This window comes from Oryctolagus cuniculus, chromosome 7 (genome assembly GCF_964237555.1).
Source record: "Oryctolagus cuniculus chromosome 7, mOryCun1.1, whole genome shotgun sequence".
NCBI classification, from domain to species: Eukaryota; Metazoa; Chordata; class Mammalia; order Lagomorpha; family Leporidae; genus Oryctolagus; species Oryctolagus cuniculus.
The window spans coordinates 89,904,544-89,922,198 of NC_091438.1; the positions used below are offsets into that span (position 1 = coordinate 89,904,544).

Below are 17,655 nucleotides of genomic sequence, written 5' to 3' on the forward strand. Positions count from 1 at the left end.
TCCCTGGCATTTATATAAGTGTTTGATGATTGTCTATTAGAGACATAATGCCATGTGTTTATATTAAAAAGACTTGCTGGTACATATGACAACAGTTGTTACCTGTTATATTGAAGTCCTTATGAAAGAATGAATTTTAAACCAGAAAGGCATAATCACATTTGGTTTGAAAACAATTTAGTTTCCCAACGTAATTGTCTTACAAAAGGTGTTATCCAATGGCTTACCAATTTTAAATATTTTGTTTCTAAAAATCACAATTTTGAAAGATTTCTAACTTACAGATTTTTACATTTCCAAGGAAAAAACATAGTGGATGAAACCAATCTTTCACCTGATATATTTAAGAATTCTACTACACTATGATATGTTCAATTCAAGCCACTGGTTTTAAATAGGAAAAGGAATTGAATAAATGTTTTTAAAAATCCCAACTGTTGAAAAGTTCTGTAATATAATCTAAAATAAATATACTAACTTAACTTTTTCTTATAAAAAGGAAACTAGTAGATTTAAAAACCATCTGCAGAATAAATATTTATGGAGCAGAATGACAACTTGACTTATCCAAAGCATTGGCATACATTTTCTTAGTTAATGTTTGATGAAGCACTTCCACTTACAATTCTTCAGTGAACTAAACGAAGGGTTTCATTAACTATTTTGAAAGATAATGAGGCCATGATCCCTTCCCAAATGTTTCACTCTTCAGATAATTGTGATCTTTCTTCCAAATTTCCCTGGTTGCTGGATTCCTATTTCCTTGTTTTTTGAGCAGTGATTTATAAAGATGAAAAGAAGTAGATGTGCCAGCCCGATGAGGGACCAGATAGATTTCATGTGGGCCAAATGTACAAAATCTCCTCTGAGCACTGATAGAAATTCAAAAGTGAATCTATACATCTAAAAATGGGAATTTGTAATCTCCTGACTCAGTATACATAAATACACTATAAAATGTTTTTATGTGTTTCTACATGCATACTTGCATAGCTCTGTGAGGAAAAAAAGAAGTAATTTCAGGGGCAGGTGTTGTAGTATAGGCTGTTAAGCCACCACTTGGGACACCCGTATCCCACATGCCAGTGCCTAAAATTGAATCCCTTCTCTACTTCCCCCCAGTGTCCTGCTAAGGCACTCTCTGGGAGGCAGCAGATGATGGCTCAAGTGATTGGGCACCTACCATGCCATGGGGGACCTCAATGGAGTTTCTGGCTCCTGGTTTTGTTTTAGGGATGTTGTGGGCATTTGTGGGGTAAACCAGTGGACAGAAGATCTCTCTGTCTCTGTCTCTGTCTCCGTCTCACTCTCTCTCTTTCGCTGTTACTCTGCCTTTCAAATAAATAAAAATAAACTTAAAAAAGAAATATTTTCAAATTCTCTGAATGTTTTTGTTTATGATCAACAGTGCTGAGAAACTTCACAGACGTGAGGCATAATTTTACTCTGGCAAAAATTGGATCCTCTTTGTTATTAAAGGATAATTTTTTCAGATGTGGATAAAGACACTCATCAAAACAAAAACAAAAACAAACAAGCCAGTTTTTGCTTGGAAGCATAAGTATATTTCCAACTCTTTGTTTACAAGAGGGACTCAAGGGTGTATCTCTTTACAGAATTTTCCTTGGGGTCTAAGAAGGAGACCTAGAGTGTTTCTTGAGAATAAACTAATTATATTTTCTAACATTCTGAAGTACAGAACTAAGAGCCCGTAATACAAATTAAGGGTGCGCTGAAGAAGCTACATTTAAATGTAACTGTGGGTAAGTTGGTGATCACAATAAGTATACCAACAACAATGGTCAAGCTAACACTCACAAAATATGTACTACATTCCAAGTGCTGTTGTAAATATTGATGTTATCGTTTGTCTTTTCCATCACTGTAACTTTATGGCACAGATGCTGGTAGTAACCTCATTTTATGTATAAGGAAACTGAGGTGGCACAGAAAATTAGGTAACTGTGCAGGTACACACAGATGGTAAGGAATAGAATGGGATAGAAAGCAAAGCAGCTGGGCTCTGGGATGATTACTATTATATTATTATGCAATATCATCATGTTATGTTCTATTATATTATTTTATAGTGAGTAGCAGATGATAGTAGCACTTGGGCTATTTGTTTTTCATCCTTATATTCCCATGTTTCCCATATTGCTTCCCAATCTATCACTCAGCTGTATCCTCTTGGACTATGTTTGTTCTGGTTTTGGGCAAAGAAGGGTGATAACAAACAATGAGGATCAAGTATAGAACCCAGCCTAATAGGAATGATTTTGTCTCCTTTCTGGCAACACTATCATTTTTTGAATTTTGACCACCCCATTTCCACACCTTAGAAATTAATGGGGGCTGGTGCTGTGGCGTAGCTGGTAAAACCACCGCCTGCAGTGTCAGCATCCCATATGGGTGCCAGTTTGAGTCCTGGCTGCTCCACTTCCAATCCAGCTCTCTGTTATGGCCTGGGAAAGCAGTAGAAGATGGTCCAAGTCCTTGGGCCCCTGCACATGCGTGGGAGACCCAGGAGAAGCTTCTGGCTCCTGGCTTCGGATAGGTGCAGCTCTGGCCAAGGTGGCCAAATGGGGAGTGAACCAGTGGTTAGAAGACCTGTCTCTCTCTCTCTCCCTCACCCCTCACCTCTCCTTCTCTCTCTCTGCAACTTTGACTTTCAAATAAATAAACAAATCTTAAAAAAAGAAGAAATTAATGAAAAAATGTTTTCAGGCTATTTTCCCCCCAAAATTATTGAATATACTTATTTACCATGGTATTAGGAATGTAGACAGATAGTAAACTCTAAAATATGATAATAGTTTTCAAATTAGTATTACAAGAACTATTGTTGAAAGGGAAATATCTATATCTATCTATATATCTATCTATCTAGATAGGCATTTAGAACTTTTCCTAAAGATGACACTATATTAGCATAACAACACAGGAAAATGTAATATTCTACCCAATGCTTAAGGGCCTCATATGCATGAGAGAATCATAATAGGGAGATTTGTTTTTGGCTCATTTTTGTTTTCTAACAGAACTGTAATTGGGGTAGAATTGCTGCTGCTGAATGCTAGTGACTAATACCTCTTAGCTGTTCCTCTCTGAGAAAGGAAGCTGCCTTGCTTCGGATATTCCCCTACCCAGGCAGCAACAGTTAGAGATTTAGTGATAGGAAGAAGGTGAACGTTCTCTCCTTGCCCCACCCTCGCCTGCACACTGGAGCGGTAAATTGAGCACTGGTGTCCAGGGCTTTTTGAGAAACCGAGTTCCCACAGTTTTCCCACATCCGTGCTTAACTTTCTTCCCTTGCCCACTTCTGTCTCCTCCATTCTCTTCTGAGAGTACTCCATTAATAAATCAGTTTTACAAGAATCTGTTTGATTCTGCTTTTAGAGGACCCCAGTGAAGAAGGGTGGTACTAGAAGTGGTCCTAGGAGACAGAAACTAAGACAGTATTTTGCAGGAGGATGTAATAAAGTGTCCATCAGTATTTTTCATCCATGGTGTTAGATAGCACTGTGGTTCTTAAGATCAGCGGTCTCCAAACTAAGACCTATGGACCAACTGCACCTCACTTATTTTTGTAAATAAAGTTTTATTGGAACACATTCATTTATATGTTTTCAGACAGAATTGAGTATTTGAGACAGATAATGCATGACATGATGTGTAAATCCTAAAATAATTGCCTACTGGCCCTTTACAGAAAAAATTTGCTGATCCCATTATAAGATTTCTCCATGCTGGAAAACTGGGGTGAGATACATTATTAGAAGAGACAGCACTAGCGAGCATAATGTCTCTGGCTTTGAGAAGTGTGGAGACACTAGAACTCTAGTGACTGTGAATTTGAGTGATTGTTGCTGCATATCATGGCTACACTAAAGGATAAGATGCCGGGATCTATTAGTTATCTATTGCTCTGTGACAAAGGATCACACAGTTAGCAGCTTAGAATGGCATATGCTTATTTCCTTTTTCTGTGTCTGGTGTTCAGGGATGCCTTAGCTGAGAACTATGTTTCAGAGGCTTTTACAAGGCTGCAATTGAGGTGATACACAAGGCTGGAATTTCACCAGAAGGCTCAACTGGGGAAGTATCCACATTCAGGCTCATGTGACTGCAGACAGGATTCAGTTCCTTGTCATCTATGGCTGAAGGTCCTCCCCAGTGTCTTGCCACATGGGCTTTTCCAAAATGGCAGACTAATCAAGGTCAGCAAGAGAGGGATTCTGTTCGCAATAGGGAAGTGACACTCTTCTGTAGCCTAAACTTGAAAGTGACATCCAGTCACCTTGACCATATTCTGTTGGTTAAAAGAAAGTCACAAACCAGTCCATATCCAGGGGAGTAGATTATACAAGAATACCACGAGACAGGGCTCAACGGGAGCCATCTTAGGTTTTGCCTGCCACAGAGACCCAGGTATATTATTGGAATTGAAAACCAAATCTGGGACTCAGAAAGATTCGTTGGTAACATTTAAAGAGAGATTCGGTAGTGGTGATGGTGGTGGTGGGGTGTTTGCTCTGACAGTAACCCTACTGGTTAAAATAACCACATTCCATATCAAAGTTCAATTCCCAGTTCTGTCTCCTTACTCCAGCTTCCTATTAATTTAGATACCGGGAGGCAGTGATGATGGCTCAAGTACTTGGGTTCCTGCCACCCACATGGGAGACCTTTTCTGAGTTTCTGGCTCCCAGCTTTAGCCCCATCTAGTAGCTTTTGCAAGCATTTGGAGTGTGAACCTATAGATGGAAGCTCTGTCTGTATGTCTCTCAAATAAATAAGTTTTTTTAAATCTTTTATAGGTAAAGGAAGATATACTTAAAGATCAAGCTCATGTCTCACATGTAGAAGTGGAAGAACTTTGAAGAAGGCCAATTCTCAGCCTAGGCAAGTCTCCTACTCCAACTTCAGGGCCCTGAAAGGAAAGGTGTGGGAGCCTGAGGGTTGGGAAGAGGATAATCTTGAATCTGCATATTTCCCTGAATTCTTTTGACTCACAGAAGTATCTAATAGATGTCTTTTCTCTTACTGGAAGAGAGATTCTCTTTCAGGAAGACTATGCTAAAGTCTTAAATGAGGCAGGTGCTATAAAAGACAACCCTCAGGACATGGCCTTGTAGAAATTAGGCTGATAGTTAGGTTACATTTTAGCATATCTCCCTGATGACAGTCATGTCCTGCTAGGATACCTATGAATTATACACTTGAAGGGAGTTCTAGGATTAGAGTGCATGAAAGTTCAAAGACTATGCCTAGGAGTGGATCCTGAGGGTCTCCCATCAAGATGGGTAGAGTATAAAGCCATGTGATGGACAGATTTCTGATAAAGCATTGTTTAGTCCAGCAGCGCAGCAAAGTACTGCATAATAAGCCAGTGTTAGACTGCAATAGCTCTTGGTAGCTTAGAAAAGGTGAAATAAAGTCGAGATCACAGCATTGTAGAAATAGATTATGGAGAAAAGAATGAGAGGGTCAATGAAATGATCTGCAAAAATGGATTCATTGTGGGGTGCGCATTTGACATGATGGTTAAAATGACACTTGGGACACCTGCATTCCCTAGAGAGTACCTGGATTTGAGCCCCAGCTCTGTGTCCAATTCCAGTTTCCTGCTAATGCACACTCTGGAAAGCACTGAGTTATGGCTCAAGTACTTGGGTTCCTGCCTCCTGTGTGAGAGACTTGAGTGAGTTATTGCTTCTTGGTTTTGGTCTTGCCCAATTCTGGCTATTGTAGGCGTTGGGAAAGAGAACCAATGAACCGAAGATCTCTCGATCTCTCTCTCTGTCTCCCTCTTTCTCTCCTTCTCTCTTCCCTTCGAATAAATGAAGATAAACAATAAACAAAAATTTACTGCAAAACGAGTTCATGTGAAAGACTGAAATATCCACGTCTGACTCCGTTCCTCAGGGGGATTGGAGGATGTCCCGTTCATTCACATGATAGGAATTTACTGACGTAGGGAATTCCAAGAGTGGGAAGCGCAGTCCTTTTTAGGCCAGGGGTAGTAGGAGCTGCTGTTAAAGGACCAAAGCTCTTTGTAGCAAGTGGATGACAGGGTTCCGTCTTAACAGAGGCCTGGGGAGATGCTATATGGTCAAAGGCAAAGTGATTGTAATCACCAGTGGGAAACACGCTCATTCGCATGGCTACTATGCTGGTGGGGTGGGAGTTGTCACGAAATATCTATGGAAATAACTGCTTTGAGTAAGGATAAGATAGACGGACCATGAACAAGGGTGTTGATTAACACACCTAATCAAAAGAGATGAAATATAAATGAACAAAAGGCTGAAGTCATGTTCTTCTACGGAAAGTCATGATTCCTTGCCCTTTCTTCAGACCTGAGTGAGTCCTCAGAGCCAAAAGCCCCTGACTAAAGTCGATGCTGGGTCCCCACAAGAATGGAACTGCAACATTATGGTAAGTGTTTGACCCTCCAGTCTTTCCTTAAAAGGACCAAGGGCTGTTTACTCAGGAAACTGTACTCTGGGGAAAAGGAAATCCTCAGATCTTTATAGGACTGTTGGGTACAAGATATGAGTTGATACTGATAGAATCATGAAAGGCCTGTTGAGTGTGAGCATGTAAGTGTCTCAAAGTAAATGACTCAGATCTATCTCACTCTTACTACTGGCTCCCCACTCACCCAGTGGTCATTTCGCCACTTTTTCATATTTAATTAAAATGGGCCAGTTAGAGATTGACAGAATTTTCCCATTGTTTTCTTGACCAGCTATTGTATTATCAAAGGCCACCAGGAAGTCCTTGAAACTACCTCTTCTGGTAAAGTTAGTAATTAAAAAGCAGTTATCGTATACAAGGGTATTATGCCACTCTTGAATATTTAAAATATGCATGGGTGAGGACTCCCACCCTATCTCCACATAACAAACCAATCTAGACCACACATGAATTAGATGACTCATGGTAGATGGGGGTGGACTTTGACCAACTTAACCAAGTTGTAGTTTCAATTGCAGCTACTTTATTGGACGTGATATATTTACTAGAGCAGGTTAACTGGATACAGGGGATGTTGTTATTGTTTTGGCAAATGTGTTATTTTCAGTACCCACTAGGAAGGAGAACCAGAAGAAGTTTGCGTTCTTATGGATGAGCAACAGTGTCATGGTCTGGCCCTACTGCTATGTTAATTCTCCAGGTCACTCCAAATATAGTCTGAAGTTACTGGGACTATTTAAACAATCTACAGAGCATCTGATTTGTGCAATATATGGGAAACATGATGTTAAAGAGACAAGGGAAGTCGTTTTATGGCAAAGGAGGTATGTCAATGGGCACATGCTCATGGGGTTCACTGATCCTACCTCATTCTGGCTCGGATAAGGCACCAAGCTAGAATTGACACCCTGTGAGGTTGGGCACCAATTTCAGGGTAAAGTATGTACTTTAAACCAATGGTATTATATGGTGCTCTGTCCTTAACTGTAGAATATTAGTTCAAGAGCCAAAGGATAGAAAAAACCTTAGTAAACTTTATGTTATGTCTATAGCCAGCTTACCTTGAGCTCCCTGTGCTGGTATTCTAGTTAGCACAAAAAAACCTACTATATTGGCAGGATAACTGACCTGATTATGGTGAGGAGGCAGAAATACTGCTATCTACTTGAGGGCAAGAAGCAATGTGTCTGTCACGTAGGTGCTGTACTGGGCCATATGTCAGTATTCCCATCCTTTGTTCCATTGTAATGGACAAGTACAGAAACTACAACTGATTCTCAAATTGCTGAGAGATAATAATTTTGTTTACTTTTCCAAGCAATCCACCTAGATCTGCAGGAGGAGGAACTTTGAGATGAATGATGGAGGAGGTAGGTAATGAGTCTACTATGGCCTTGGGATGACCGCAGCCAGGGAAGCTGTAGTTTGCAGTGTCCTCCCTCATCTTACACATTATCCCAGGACATGTGATTTACCAGAACCTGAAGCAACTGGGCCTGGTTGGAGTGCGTTTAATGTCAGAAGCAATTGGACCTGCACCCTGTAAGGGGTGGATTGCAATGGCTGCTCATGGCGTTCCCCCCTTTCCCAGCTGTTGTGACTGTGTGGCTGCCTACAGCTCATGGCTGTGCTTATTGCAAAGATTTGGCCTCAGCTGAACAGTGAACTCATCTGAGAATTGTCCCCCCAAGGAACAAGAGGGACTAAACCCTGGGTATATTGTATGCTCCAGAGCTTCCCAAGGACAAGGTCAAGCTCAAGGCGATTTTGAGCCGTGACCACATCCTTCTCAGCAATCTTCCTCTGCTCTCTCTGCTCTTCTTGCTCCTGTCCTCCTGAGAGCACGCCCTTGATGAAAAGCACACCATTTTCAGAAGAATTTCCACCTCTGGCCCTTCTGATAGGGATGGTAAGTTAAGCACCATCTTCTCCTGGTGGGGAAACTGAGAAAAAAGATTTTGTTTTTCTACCCTTATATCCTTCTGATCTGTACCTGAGAGTGCACAAGAAGTCACAGGAAATGAGGTTTTCAGAGTTTTGTTTTAATTTTACCTTCTAAAAGCGTTCCTTCATTTATTATCATGGAAAAGTCTCTAACTCCTTTCCCATTCTCAATCTCACAATAACTGGTGAGAATTATTCTATATTTGTCACTCTCCAAGCTATCCTTTGTACTGATGCCAGCTATTTTTAAAAACACAATTCTTACCATGTTACTCCTTTGCTTAAACATTTTGTTGACTTCTCACTGCTTCCTGGACCAAGTCTCCACTCTTTAGCATAACATACAAGTCTTTGTTTATTGGGCTGCAATTTGGAGCTGCATTATGATAGACTCTTCCTCCTGCCATACAGCCTGTACACCATGTGCTACAGTCACAGCCCGCAACTTCGTATTCCCTGAATAAGACATGCTCTGGTTTGAATCCATACTGTTCCTTCTGCTGGGGTGGCCCCTCCTTTCTGCTCTACTTGTTGAAGATCTATTTCTACTTCAAGACAGCTTATTTGTCAACTTTTGTGTGAAATTGTAATTCACACCACTGCACACCCCTTTTTCCAAATTCTAGAAAGATTTAATACCTCCCTTTTCTGTGTTCCTATAGCATTAAGTACACACTGGTGTTATTGTGCTTGTTATATTTTTGGTTATTGTTTATTAACATGTCTCTCCCCCTACCCACAGCCTGCCAGATCTTTGAATTTTTCATGAGCCATCTTATTTGCCTTTGTGTCTTTAATGCCTATCACATGGCTTAGCAGACTGCTCTAAAAAATTGTAAATTAATTGAATAAAGAACTTGTCCTGTTTTTACATAGTTTCAAAATCTCACAAGTTGGGGGTTCTGTCCTTGCTCCTGCCTTGAGTCCTTTCCTCTGGCTGAAATGTTTGAAACTAGGGGCCAGTGCTTTGAGTAGCAGGTAAAGCTGCTGCTTGCAGTGCTGGCATCCCACAGGGGTGCCAGTTCGAGTCCCAGCTGCTCACTGCCGATGGCCTGGGAAAGCAGCAGAAGATGGCCCAAGCCCTTGGGTCCCTGCACGCATGTGGGAAAACTGGAAGAAGCTCCTGGATCCTGGCTTTGGATCAGCCCAGGTCTGGCGATTGCAGCCATTTGGGGAGTGATCCAGTGGATGGAAAATCTCTCTCTCTCTCTCTCTCTCTCTCTGCATCTGCCTCTCTGTACCTCTGCCTTTCAAATAAGTAAATAAATCTTAAAAAAAAGAAATTTTTGCAACAACAACTGTCTTTTCATCTACGCTAATGACGGTCTTCATCTTCAGTCCCTCACTGCCTACAGAGTTTATATTTAACTTTACTTGCTATCTACCCTTACAGACCCAGGCTCCCTGGGATTTATAAGTAGCAAGGGTTAAGAAATAAACTCTCTGTTCTACTTAATATGACTGGTTTAGATCTGTAATTGATGCACAGTTATTCTTAAGTGTTGAAAATTAACTGAAATGTGATCCCTGTTGAACATGGTGGTGGGAATGGGAGAGGGAAGAGATGTATAATTTGGGACATGCTCAGGCTGACTTGCCCCAAGTGGTGGAGTTGGAAGCATACCAGGGGATTCCAATTCAATCCCATCGAGGTGGCATGTACCAATGCCATCTCACTGTTCCAGGTGATCAGTTTCAGTTCACAGTTGGTCATGGTGGAGGGACTGGGAGTCAAAGGGAGCACATAGACAAGTCTAGTACCTGCTAACGCTAACTGATGGAGTAAATAAAGGGGAGAGTGATCCAACATGGGAAGTGAGATACTCAGCAGACTCATAGAATGGCAGATGTCCTAAATAGCACTCTGGCCTCAGAATCAACCCTAAAGGCATTCGGAGCTGGCTGAAAAGCTCATGAGAGTATTTCAGGCATGGAAAGCCAAGACACTCTGGCAAAAGATCTCTGCGAGTGAGATCCCAGTGGAAAGAACAGGCCATCAAAGAAGGAGGTACCTTTCTCTGAAGGGAGGAGAGAACCTCCACTTTGACTATGACCTTGTCTAAACAAGATAAGAGTCGGAGAACTCAGAGGGCTTCCATAGCCTTGGAAACTCATGACTGGAGCATAGGGAGATTACTGATGCCATAGACAGGAGTGTCAATTGGTAAAGTCAACAACAGGAGTCACTGTGCACTTACTCCTCATGTAGGATCTCTGTCCTTAATGTGCTGTACATTGAGATTTAATGCTATAACGAGTACTCAAACAATATATTTCACTTTGTGTTTCTATGGGGGTGCAAACTGTTGAAATCCTTACTTAATGCATACTAAACTGATCCTCTGTAAAAAAAAAAAAAAGAAAGAAAGAAAGAAAGAAATTATCAATTCCCAACTTGACTCTCACTGGGATTAAACATGACAATAGGTCTGCTCTGATTTCATCATCATTTAAAAAAATCATCTATTATTTTTCACTTTATGTTTCTGTGTGGGAGCAAACTGTTGAAATCCATACTTAATGTATACTAAGCTGATCTTCTGTATATTAAGATAATCGAAAATGAATCTTGATGTGAATGGAAGGGGAGAGGGAGTGGGAAAGGGGAGGGTTGTGGGTGGGAGGGACGGTATGGGGGGAAAGCCATTGTAATCCATAAGTCGTACTTTGGAAATTTATATGCATTAAATAAAAGTTTAAAAAAAAAAAAAAAAGAAATAAACTCTCAAGTGACAATAACAGGCCTGAAATTTAATGACGTGACATAAATGCAAGCCTACATTTTATCTCTTCTTGAAGGTGGTAGGAAATATGGGGGGAGTTAGAGAAAATTGCTTTATAAGTGAATACATCCTCACCTATATCATACTTTCTCTGCATTTTAGTCACTCTGGATGCCAGTTTAGTTGATCAGTGCTTCTCGTTCATCTAGACTTACAGATAAGCAGAAAGTAATGGTTTTCAGGTTTCCATTTTTTTCTAAAAAAAGTTAGTTCTTTACATTTTTGATGGGCAAGGTTGTGGATCTAGCCTGGGGAAGTTCAAATAAACACACTTAAGAAAAATCCGCTGTTTGTTATTAGAAATTGTATTGGTGATCCTGGATTAAACAGGAGGTAAAAATGATAACAAAAGGTCTGCATTATAGGAAAGCCAATGGTTAATGTGGCATAAAACCTGGTTATGAGAATCTGACCTGATAACATTCATTTTTTTTTCCTCCAGCCACATTCTCAGCCTGGGCTCCTCCATCTCCCTCTGACTTCAAAGGAAATTCTGCATGAAACAGGAGAGCACATAATAGAAGAATTGGTCCGATTATCCCCTCTGTTTGGAAATGGGTAAAGATTATAGATATGTTTTCTTCTTTCTGTGCTTTGGACTCTATAATGCCAATTACCTCAAGCACAGCCCCCCTACCCAGGCTAATGCATAGATTTGGATTATGCCAAAATTGCATAAAATCAGAAAACAAGATATTAATAATAATCCATAATAGCACAACATAATGGGATACATGTTTATTTTCATTGGCTTTAGTTAGTACAATAGAGAAAGTGAATTCGTTTAGAGATTTAAATTTTATATTTATTATAACCCAGCCTTTTTGCTCTTTATCACCACTTTATCTTATGAATGAGGTAATTAAAAAGAATGCAGTTGTTTCCTGTTCTGCTATAGCACATTTTTGCTACCTCACATGTGTTTGTGTGTTTGCAGATGTGTGTCTGTGTGTGCATTGATTATTTTAACCTACCTTTGAAAGTGGAAATTGTAATGCTAAAGGCCAGAGGAATGAATTAGCCTGAGGGTAATTAAAGACCATGAAGTATTAACCAGGAGCCACTGTTGGACTTTTCATTCTCACCCCAAAATGAAAAGGCAAGCCCAATAATCCCACATCACCTCTGAAAATGATGTCAGGAAATGTTTTCTCAGAGTCAGCTACTGGTCAAGACTTACATCAAGTTCAACAAAATAACGAAGGATCAAGGATTCTAGAAGGGCCAAAAGTTCGAACAGGAGACCTTTAGCCCCTCTGCCTGGGATGCATACTAGCACTTCTTGTTTGTTTCAGATGTGCTTGCCATCCCAAGATATTAGGGACTAAGTCCTCTGTCTTTACCCACCCCCTCTTCCTGTTTAGCATTATTTTTCACAGAAGTGAGAGAGGACAGTTTCAACTACCAGATAAAAATAACAGCAGCAACATCAAAAGTCCCAAATGGACCAATCGACCTAAAGTCATGTCTTATTTAACCTTCAAAATATTGGGGCTTGTCCAGTCTACAAAAGAATTATATGTAACCATATATGAATTTAATTAAGGGTGGCTTGCTGTTTAAAATGTTTTTAATAAAGGCTCCACTTCCCTATGCGCGTCTAGGTAGACAGTAAGGTTTAAAGTATTCACCAACCAAAGCCTGTAGCAATGACGAGAGCCACAAGCTGACCTCAAAGAAGCGCTTTACTTGGAGCTATTTCTCTTAATAACTGTAGGAGATTGCAGGTAAGAAACATACAGGTATTTTTATCATTACTAAAAGAGTTTGGGAGTTTTTAAATTAATTGAGTGACTTGTTTAATAAGCCCCCAGCTCTTAGTGGTTTTTCGTCATTTTTACCAGCTCTTAGGCTTGGCTTCTCAATGCCTCAAGACAACAGAGCAGGAAACTTGAACACAAACCTTTCCATTAGGTAGCTGTAGAGTTTATAAGCGGCAATGAATGACATTTCCTCGGGAAAAATCTTGGCTATTACCAGTGTTGCACTCTTTATTAATCCGTGTTTAAACTGAAGCCTAGAAACTAGCTACCTTTTCTTCCTGTCTTCGAAACTTCTGTTACCAACTGTACTATGTTGAAGTTTATATGACAGATCATTTCAACACTTTTGTTTAGTTAAATGGAAGTGCATCACTTTTAAAGAAAAGCCCTATTGCCAAAAACTATAAACAACCCTAACTTTGATTAATATAAATATTTTAAGACCAGAACATTCTGTTACATCTTACAAAAACAAGTCTGATGTAGCTGATGGGAAAGAAAAAGTGCTTTCATCCATTAGACAAATCCAACAAAATACAGCTGCAGAACAAATTTTTAAGTATGAATTGTTTGTCTTTTCCGAGGGTGGTGGTATTTACTTAAATGGAGTTGTTTTAGAACATTTTATTTCATTAGTAAAAATAAAAGTTTTTAAAATAGTTTTATTTCTAAAGTATCCAATTAGAGTTCAAAGTCCTCTAATTAAAAAATACCATTAAAATTATTCCCCCTGCCCCTTTAGGGTTATTTGCTAATAAGCCCGTGGACAAGAGATGTGTGAAATGAATAGAAGAAGAGAAACCCTGACAGCAAAAGCGAGGTCTGGAGGGTGAAGCGAGTTTATTGGGCCCCGTTTGTCACGAATGGCCCTGCTGCACATATAAAAGCAAATCCCTCTACCTTAGAAGATTAATTCTGAAGGAGGCACTCTTGGGTCAAAGTATACATAAGCGTGTGCCTAATCTCAGAGAAATCAGGCTATTTTCTCACAGCAATTAAGCAGAGGTCTGGGGTTTCACCCACAGTGTATTTAAACACAGGATACAATTAAACCCCAAAGTATTAATATCTTTGCTCTGCAAAATTGCCCAGGAAATAGATTTTGCCCTCTTTCAAATGAAAAGCAAGTCAAATTAAGAGAATAACTTGATTCTTTACCAACTTGCTGGAAATAAGAGTGCAGTTACTTTCTTCTAATTGCAAATGTTTTACAGACACAAATATAGTTCTTGCTTCATGACACAGTGAGAGTTACGCACTTTCTAGTTCCTGTAATCTAAACAGTGAATTGTAGACGGTTGGTCAAAAATGCATTGTTTTTACACTGCGATTATGTTTATCACTCAGTATATGTTATAAAGGAACTCAGAGGAATCCGAGAAGTCACTATTTACCACCAACAAAATACCATAACCTGGGAGCTCTGCAACGAAACGTGAAGAATAAAAAAAAAGTAAATCTTAAGCAATCAAGTGTTTCCACAGAGGTGTTTCTTGAAGTTATTTTATTCATATACTCTACTCAGGCAAAGAGCTAATATTCCAGAGAAAATTGTCGTCGGTTTACAACACTGCTTCACAAAGCAAAAATAAAAGGACAAATACAAAAACAACAAAGCAGTTTTTATTTGTTGTGCATCGAATCCCTAAAGGCAAAACTTTTTAATAGTATAAAATTTATATTAAACAGACTACCACTTTCATTCAGGTCTTGAAAAAAATAACACGTCTGGAATTAAAGAGTTTTGCCCGTATTATGATTATTATTACTTCTTTCTTGTCTACATATCAGATTAATATTCTATTTTATTGCCAAGCCAGGTTCTCTTAAGGCTTTCTCTTTTGAAGGGGAGAGTAGGAGAGGGGAGATGATGTTGAAGAGAGAAGGATATCAATCAATAGTTTTTTGCTTATATAGCTGAATCAATGGAATTTTCTTTAAGTTTTTTCTGGAAAGACAGCTGTTGGTATACAGTACAACAGGATATCAAATGAGAAATCTTATAACCCACAACACAGGGGCATGTTCTGAAAAATTAATAAAACTGAAGGGAGAAAGCAAAATGGAGTATATTAGACGTGGGAGTGTGTGTGCGTGTGCGTGTGTGTGTGCGTGTGTGTTTCCTACCTAACACTCCGTTGTTGCTTTCAAGGAGCGCTGAGTGCTTAGGTGCAGTGCACAGGCAGTGCGTGTTGGAAACCGGCTGTGAGTAGTTGAGGTCTCCATGAGAAAGCACGCAATCTGAATCTTACCAAGGCAGGTTTTAATAGGACCGATGATTTTAATAGTCCTTGCTGACATCACTGGCAAATCGGTCTGTTCTGTAACCTTTAAAAAGTGCAGCATATCCCAAAATGAGTTACTTATTAAACAAATGTTCTTTTTTTTTGAGTGCAACTGACCTTTAAATGATTATTTCTCAGCACTTGCCGCATAGAGAATCTCACCTATCACCTTTATACTTTGGATGCGCTACAGTCAGTGGATCCATAACCTTTTCACAACACGTAAGGAACGTGCTGCACAACATGAGATTACAAACGCTAATGAGCACTTTTTCTTTGAAGGGGAAATCTTACCACTTTGATGAAATTGTTACATTACACAGGAGCAGTGTAAAAGGGAAAACTAAATCATTATTTTGATCCATCTGCACCCATTTTATAGCTCAGAGCATCAAAGAGTAAGTTACTGGTAATGACGGTTTCTTCCCTTGGCTTCTGAGGTCGGTATGTGGGTGTGGGTGGGCGGGGTCTGATTTAAACACTGTTATTGTCTTTAGGACCAGGAACTTATAAATATTCACCGGCAATTAGAATTACACCTAAGCGCAACTAGCAGGGTACCCCTGAAGGAAGAGCTTCGCCAACTCCAGAGCAGTGTTCCTGTATCTTGTAAGGGCAGAGATTTTTAAGATTGGGCTTTCCTCTGAAAAACGAGACCGTTGTCAAGAGGTGATGAGTGCGATCAAGATGTGGTCATCCTTAATGAAGTGGCAATGGGAATGATAAGTTGTATTCTCCAGGTGTCCTTGCAAACCTAGCACATACTTGGAAGAGCTCCTGGCTCCTGGGACCGTTTCACATTCGTAAAGGGACAGCCACATCCCTCCAAGGCCCCGTGGCCTTTTCCTGAGCGGATAACCTCGTTGACACTTTCATAGCCCCTCTGAATCCGTTACAGATTCCGTTAGCCGAAATGCTTTCTCTCGTCAAGGAAAATGATATTCCAATCTTGAAAAATTCCAAGACAAAATTTTTCCATCTGAAAGAAGTTCATGTGTTATGTACCTTTTCCTGTAACATTGAGGTACAAATACCTGCTTCGGTTCAAGAATAAACATTTTTCTTGCCAAGCTGACCCTATTTTTAAAATATTACATTAGGAAAGTATGGGGCTCTTTAAATTTTTCAATATCAACTGTCTCCAGAATAAAAAGGCATGTTTCACCTGTGTATTTTCTCTTTCCTCTTTTTTCACATCTCTTACCAAGCAAACATACTGCAATGAATTACAGAAATCTGAGAATTTGTCCCTAAATAACGGAAAATATCTGTTTTGAAATCATGTTCACTTACGATTTTCTTTGTGGCTGTGTCCTGGTAATATTTTGTAAAGCATGCGGGGCAGCCACAGGTCTTCATCAGAGAAATGAGAATTATTGTCCTTTGGAAACATTGGGCTCTAAAAGAAAAAAAAAAAAACAATAGCAGAGATATGACTTATTTGGCTCTTTTTATTTCAGTTCAGAAAAAGGCAAATCAATTATTTTATTGGCATATAATCACAAAGAAAACACACAGACTTGAGATTAAACCGACTCCCTGTCAAGATTTCCAGGATCTTATCCATTAATTATGGTGGCTGCTGACCAAACTCGAGGGAAAAATCAACAACGCTGGGTAAAATAATCATCAAGGGCTTCCATGTCTGTAAACGATTTAAATTCTTGACGTTGAGTATTTATAGTGAGTGATGCTCTGTTCACATGAACCATATTTCAGGGAGCTCTCGGCACTGCCTGTGTTCAGAAACCCCAGATGCTCCTGACCTTTTCTCGTGCCCACATCGCACGTGGCTTCATCAAGGTCCTCTCCTGTCCCATCGTGACCCTGGAAAACTGTACACCAGCAACACTGGCAGTTTTGCAAGCGTGCATTGGTTTGTGACACCTCTTTGCACTCTTAACAATAGTTCAGCTTGTCTACCCTGTTTGGCCTTTCGCAGGCAGCCTCCATAGTCATGTTTATTTTGCATTTATCAATACAATGTCAAATCAGAGTGGGTTTACCTCCTTGGGGTTAGTGAACCCACCTTGTCTGTGAGCACAGACAGCACTCTGGCCACAGATGTGACTGGTTAACTGTACAAGCAAGGAGGATAAATCCACATAACAATACTTCATTCACCGAGGAAATCTGCAGCGGATTACAGCTTCTCTATGGTTAAGTCTGGTCTTAATTTACTGCTTTTATTCAGTTTTCAACCACAAACGAGCCCCTTATGAGGCATTCACTATGCAGAATTGACAACTCTTTTTATCTACTTGAAAAATATTTTTGGATAATAATTTATGGTTACAAAATATTTTAAGCAGTTTGAATAGTTATATTATATTCTTTCAATGCTTAACGATGCAGTATCCCCTATAAAAATGGAATGCCAGGCAATCTGGTAATTTT

General features: G+C 39.8%; 1 protein-coding gene across 2 annotated transcripts in view; it reads right to left on the bottom strand.

Moving 5' to 3' along the window:
- ADGRL2 (adhesion G protein-coupled receptor L2) overlaps window positions 1-17,655 on the bottom strand; it is a 695,256-nt gene that overhangs the window by 390,501 nt on the left and 287,100 nt on the right. For both annotated transcript variants that reach the window (XM_070078167.1, XM_070078187.1), the window contains exon 3: window positions 16,552-16,657. The gene's annotated coding sequence lies outside the window, so the exon portion shown is untranslated. The remainder of the gene's footprint in view (window positions 1-16,551; window positions 16,658-17,655) is intronic.